Source organism: Canis lupus, chromosome 13, assembly GCF_048164855.1.
Source record: "Canis lupus baileyi chromosome 13, mCanLup2.hap1, whole genome shotgun sequence".
NCBI lineage: Eukaryota > Metazoa > Chordata > Mammalia > Carnivora > Canidae > Canis > Canis lupus.
The window spans coordinates 46,878,510-46,885,242 of record NC_132850.1 but is presented as its reverse complement, the minus strand read 5'-3'; the positions used below and the strand labels follow the sequence as shown (position 1 = coordinate 46,885,242).

The 6,733-nt window shown below is 38.7% G+C and overlaps 1 long non-coding RNA gene across 1 annotated transcript in view; it reads left to right on the top strand.

Annotated features, from left to right (window-relative positions):
* Positions 1 to 5,846: 5,846 nt before the first annotated feature.
* LOC140603047 (uncharacterized) overlaps positions 5,847 to 6,733 on the top strand; it is a 246,415-nt gene continuing 245,528 nt past the window's right edge. The window contains exon 1 of the long non-coding RNA XR_012006094.1: positions 5,847 to 6,668. This is a non-coding gene — a long non-coding RNA (uncharacterized lncRNA). The remainder of the gene's footprint in view (positions 6,669 to 6,733) is intronic.

Here is a 6,733-nt window from a genome sequence, read left to right as displayed (position 1 = left end):
TTTTTGCTTTTTTTTTTGGTGGGGAGGAAAATGGAGATCTATATGGAAACTTATATGAAAGGGCCTAGAATAGGTGACACGACACACTCTTAAGGAAGAGGTCACTTTGGCCCGGGTAATTTGCAATTTTTTGGAAGAAGGTGCAAGTTGAGCTGGGACTTGAAGAATGAGAAGGCTTTGAGCAGGTAGAAATGACAAGGGAGGACATTCTCAGCACAAACAAAATAAAGTCTATGGAGAACAAGGATGAGACTTATTTGACTGGAACAGAAGGTCTTCTGTATTGGGAAGAGGAGGAAGACAGCTATAAGGACCATGTGCGAATGCCGTATGCAGGAAGTTGGTATTTATCCTGTGGGGCAATGGAAGTAAGAAATGATGTGATGTGATAACATGATGACAGTCCCTAATGCAGATGGGAGAGGGGAAGGCAGAAGGATGCATGTGGTGTATCTGAGGTTGAAGTGGTAAGTGTGGGAGCCTTCCTTAGGAAATAGAGATGAACATTACCAATACTGTGAGTAGATCATGGAATGTGGAGGTGAGTTGAGTCAAAGATAACTAAGATTTTAACTTGGAGTAGCCAGAAAAATGATGGGAAATCTTTAAACAAAAGGAACACAGGGAGAAGTTTTGGAGAGAATAAATTTGCAATGTGTCAGACTTAAAGAAAGAGGTATAGAGTCCAAGGAGAAATGTTCCAATGGCCATTGGAAATGGAGCATTGGAGCTTCTCAGGATTGGAGATGTTTGTGTATATGAATGAATCTAGTGATGTCTGAAGCTGAAGTTACAGATGAGATCTTAGGAAAAACACTTAGAATAGTAGAGAGCTGGGGACTGTGTCTCTGGGAACACCCACATTTAGGAAGTAGAAGGAAAAGAGGCCACAAAAGAATCTGGGACAAGGTGATTAGAAACATGTGAAAAGCCAGAAGAGACTTTGTTGTTGTTTTTTATGGCTGACTTTCAAGAAAAGGCGTTGCTAACAGTCTGAGTTGCTACAAATTAATAAGAATAAAGGCAAGGCAATTGTTTTCCAGTTTATCATCAGCAGATCATGGATAGCATTTGGAACACAGTTTTGGTGGTTTGGGGAAGCCAGATCTTCAGGGTCCAAGGGGAGTGTATGGGAGTTCATTCCCAAATATTCTGAAAATGAGAGAAAAGAAAGAGACTGCATTATAGGTGGAGGAAACAAAATGCCGTTTATCAGGTAGTGAGTTTAAATTTGTCTTCAAAGATGGAAGGAGTCCTAGAAATTATTTTATTCAGCCGTAGTTGTTTGATGACTGCCTATGGGACATATGTAGTTGCCAGGCTGCACCACACCAGTAGATACTTTTTATTTGGGCAGTAGTGTGCTTAAAACATTGAATTAGGTGTGAATGTGTATAAATGAAAAGTTTTTCCATAAACCCCCTGGTTTTTAGCCTCTCTCGAAAGAGTTGGAAGTTTGGCAACACTGGGCTTGTCTTCCTGCAAACCATTAATCAGCTGGAGTTGGATAGCCAGCCTCTGCCCTTTCAGAAGGGCTCATGTTTTTTGCTTAGCCACGGTCTACACTCCATTTAGAATACCTGCTGAATCCTTCTAGGTACTTGGGTTGGCAATCCATAATTCAGTCCAATTTCCTCGGTTTGTAGAACCAGAGCATGAGGTCCATATTGGAGGTGTGACTTGTTCCAAAGTCACATTTCTGGTCACTGGAAGGATCCATTTTAGAGCTCAGATCCCCTGATTCTTTTAATAACTGAGTAGACTGGGTAGACTCCTACCCTCTTTACTCATTATCTTTTTCTCTGGATTGGAAGTCTCTTAAGGACTGGTCCATGGCAGATTTTACCCTCTTCCCAGTTTCGAGTATTGTCAGATAGCACCTACATGATTTGTCTGGCTGTGCTTCAACCAGGTTTCTAGTCCACATGGTGATCTATTCCTCCTTGGACAGGGTGGAAACCCTTCTGGTCACCAAGTCCAAGGTCTCTCTTGTCAGGACTTTGGCATAATGTGAAGCAAATAAATTCCCCATAAGGTTTCTTTTATGAGGATTTTTGAGGCTTAAGTGGAATGATGCTAAACAATGACTATCATGCGTTGCCTCCCAAAGTAGAAAATTAAGTTCATCTCACTGAAATGAATACCAGATCATGTTGTCCAACTCCTCCACCCTAATCTATGGTTTATTTTTCAAGGAAATTTGAAAATTGTGTTTGGTTTTATATTATTTAAGGCTTTATAGTCTAAACAAGAAAATTGTAAGATAATGGTCTTTCTTATTTTCCTTCTAGATAGGAAAATTGTTATTCCAAAGTATTCCTTTGAAATTTGAAAGAGGCCATAATGCTATTTAAAAATGGATTCTAACCCACTCCCTCAGAAAGGGTTTTTTCTGAAGCTTGTAGTAACGGCTGCATTAATTGATTTCTTTCTCTACACTTCCAGTCTTTGCCCCTCTACTACCCAAAAGGAGTAGGCCTGGCTGAAAAATAGGGCAGCTGATGAAATCTGGCTAGTGGATGGTGTTCATCCTTAGTGTTAAAGATATAATTGGAAATATTGCTACTTCAATGAATTATGGTTCCTGAGATAAAAATTGTATTTAAAAGTTTTCCAAACTAATTACTTCTTTCCTGAGCTTACCTCTTCCATGTGATGAAGGCATTACAAAATCCAGCCTATATTAGCCAGTACACGCTAATACTGTGATTGTTTCCCACCTTCCTCCCACTTTGTAGGGCTTCTGACTTAGTAGTAGGCTGGATTCTATCCAGTTATTGATAACAGTTTTACAACTGCTTTCCTACCTCATGACTTACATCACCATATTCTTTGGTACCTGATGCACTGGCACATCTTAAAGGTCTTACGATGGTAGTCTCCATTGCCAGTACCACTTTCTTAATGGGTCAGGTAGGGCTTTCTTATGGTACAATCATAAACAAGCTCTGGAGTCTCAGTGGCTTAGTAAGTAAAGGTTTGTTTCTTTTCTCCTATCATTTGAGGTGGTTTTCCTTTGTCGTGCGATGCAGCCATAGTCAACACGTGGTCTCCATGGTTGCCTTCATGGATAGTCACACATTGCATTTTACGAAACAGGCATGAAAGTGGTATATTGCATTCCTCTCCAGGTCATTGGCCCAAACTGAATCCCTTGGGAATACTGGGAGTTTTATTCTTCCTTTTTTTCTGGGGAAAAAGAAAATAGAATTGATGTATATTTATCTACTCTTGCCATAATATGAATCTGAATATATTGTTGTTTTAAACTGTGGGAATAGCCTTTCTGTTTTTTAAACAAGGATCTTCTGACATTCTGACATAGACTTTGGAGCTCTATAATTCAACTTTATGATTTGACCAAGCACATTAGATCACCAGAGAAAACTTGTGTTCAGAAGGATCAGAGTCTCAAACATCGTCTGTTTGTGCAAGCCACCTTCTAAACAAGACAAAATATATTTAAACATGTATATAAACTTTTTCAAAATTTAGTGTCTGTTTCAATAAGAAAGAATCAATATGCATGTATGTGTCTGTCGGCTTGACTACTAACAAGTGCTAATCTTTCTTTATCCTAACTGTACATCTACTTTTCCAGTAGATTTCTGCAAAATGAGGAATTTCCTTAAGTCAGTCAGTCAGGAGTAGATAAACTGGCTATAGCATTAGATGGATATATTAAAATGATGGCCTACTAAAGTCAACTGCAAGAGTGTCCTAATGGTCACCTCAAAGTTTTATTGTTACTGGGGAAATTTAATGAAGTTTTATTAAAAATAAAAAAAATTACAGTTGGAAGATTGTCTGCATCATTGATATGGGGTGGTGCTGCAATAGAATAATTATAAAATGATGGTCATTGAAACACATAAGAAAGTATCTTTTTATAAAATCTTATATGCTAAAATCACTATGTAGGTGAGGGAATGCAGAATTCCATCAACTTGGATAGACAAGAGGGAGGTTAATTTTAATCCTTAAGTGTGTGAATGTGTGGATGCAGAATCTTATCAAGTCTAAATGGTCAATGAAAAGTGTAAGTATCTCCAGCTTTCTGAGACTCGATTTCTTCATTTCTAAGAATAGGAATAAAAACAAGATGTTGTTCATATGACTGCTAAAATGATGAAATAAAATCATCTGTTGACAGCGTTTTGTACAGTATGGTGGCACATAGTGAATGAGTATCCTGGGGCTGCTGCTGCTGGAAATGATGACTCGCGATGGTAGCAGCCAGCCAGCCACGTCAAGCACATGCTTTGCTTTGCCACAGAGAGGTCTGATGTGGTGTGTTGTGTGCAGAATGGGCTATCTTCCTCTGCTTCCCTCAGAAAATGTGTCTGCTTTTGTCTTCCTCCATCCTTCTTCCAAGTCTCTTATTGTTTCTAATTTTCAAAACATAAACTAGACAATAACATTTTTATTTCTTTTCCTTCCTCCTCTTCCGTCCAGTACTTCTGGTCCTTTTTCTTTACCCTTCATATCCTTGCCCATTTTGCTGATTATTCTCGTGAGTGTTATTTAGTTGGGCTTTGTCTTCTATTGGCTCTTTGGCTAAGAGCATAGGGATAGTAGGAGATTTAATTGTTCTAATTGATTGAGAAACCTGGAGTAATAACTAGGCTTTTCTAATGTCTGTCCTGTATTTCTGCTTCCCGTTCTCTCTCTCTCTCTCTCTCTCTTATTGTGGATTTTTGCTTTTTCCAATTGATGGATCAATAATTTTCTTTTTTAAAAAAAGATTTTATTTATTTACTCATGAGAGACACACACACACACACAGAGGCAGAGACACAGGCAGAGGGAGAAGCAGGCTCCATGCAGGGAGCCCGATGTGGGACTTGATCCCGGGACTCCAGGATCATGCCCTGGGCCGAAGGCAGATGCTTAACCGGTGAGCCACCCAGGGATCCCAATAGTTTTCATTTTAAACATATTTTCTTTATTTCCCCTAACATCCCTCCAATGATGACACAATGATTTTTTAAGTGAAAGTTTGCCTAGAAGTATATTTCTTCAATAATTGCTATTATGTTTCTTTCTCCTCTCTCCTCTCTTTTCTTGTCATCCAGGGCCATTTGCTAATCTACACCAGAGGGCAGTTTTCGTACTGAATTCTACGCAAAGGGTATATCCTCTGTCATTGTACAACTAAGCCATCTGCCCCCATCCAAACTTTAGTCTTGTTAAAACAATACTCTGCAGAACTATATGACATCTTATTACCATAAAGATATAAGCAAACAGTTAATGTCCAATATGGAGATATTGGAGAGATATCAATATAGATACTAATGCAGAGATATTAATATAATTTTATGAAGTACAACACACATATGATTAATTTTTACTTCTAAAATGACAGTAAAATCCACCTGATTTCATCTTTCTCAGCCAGAGAATAAAATTGGAGTTACTCACAGTATTATGGTTCTTGACTTGTGGGTCATTACTATGGTGTCTTTACAGAGCATCTCACCTTTCATAGAGGCAAATCTACTAAAAGTTCATCAATGTAGTTAAGGTTGTACTACTACAACCCTTTTGCCACATGGCGCACCGTGTCTAGAATCTTGTGAGTGATTACATCACAAAGGAAACAGTAATTAGTATTTTAAGAGCTATGAATAGTGCCATTGGACAAATCTCTTAATGAGATGACTGTGAAAATGACCCCTATGCTCCCCTTCTTCTACGCTGGCTTTATATTAGTGGCAGTTTCAGATCTACTGTCACTGCCTTTCCAAACCATTGTGACATTTTTGTTTATAAGCTTGCTAACATGGTATGGTGTCTGCTGTTTTCAACTAAGGTCATATAGTGTGTGAACCACCAGAGTAAGCATTTCAGAAAGTGGGTGTAGATGTATTCCACCCTGCAAGTTCTTTGTAGAGTTCATTGTCTTGGAAATTTTATTGGTAGACCAATTCTTGCTGTCTCCACCACACTGTTATAGTCAGCTGCTCCTTTTTACTGTTTTTTGGTGATGAGGCTAGGAGAACTCAGAGAACATTTGCCAACTTTAAATATATTCTGAGTTTTCCCTGTATTATGGATGATAATGAAAGAAAAAATCTAAAAGAAAGGGTTGTAATTATCTAATATCTTTCTTTCTTTTAAGTTTACTGTATGCTCACCTTGATTTGTGTTTTAGGCCTGGAGCAAGCGGTTTGTATCTGATTTGTGAATTCATAGCATTTCCCAAATTTACTTCCTTAGGTATTTGTATTGGTGGGTATTTATTTATTTATTTATTTATGATTTTTATTTATTCATTCATGAAAGACACACACACACAGAGGCAGAGACATAGGCAGAGGGAGAAGCAGGCTCCATGCAAGGAGCCTGATGTGGGACTCGATCCCGGAAACCTGGGATCACACCCTGCACGGAAGGCAGATGCTCAACTGCTGAGCCACCCAGGTGCCCCATATTGGTTTCTATTTAAAATATTGATGCAATAAGCAGATAACACTTGAGTCCCTGGCATGTGGACCCCTTTCTCTTAACAAGCCTCACTAATTCCATGAACTCTTCCTACTGATGGGTCTGTGTGCGGTTTTTTTTCTGGCATGCCAAAGTGGTATGAAGGTTGACAGCCACTGAATCCAAAGGGTCGCTGTTCATGGAGACTGAGAGATCAAACAGCACAGGACTTGAACACAGTAAGTTTCTGGATAAAATTTTTTTTTTTTTTTTTGTAATCACTTGAGATGATTTGAGCAGTGCT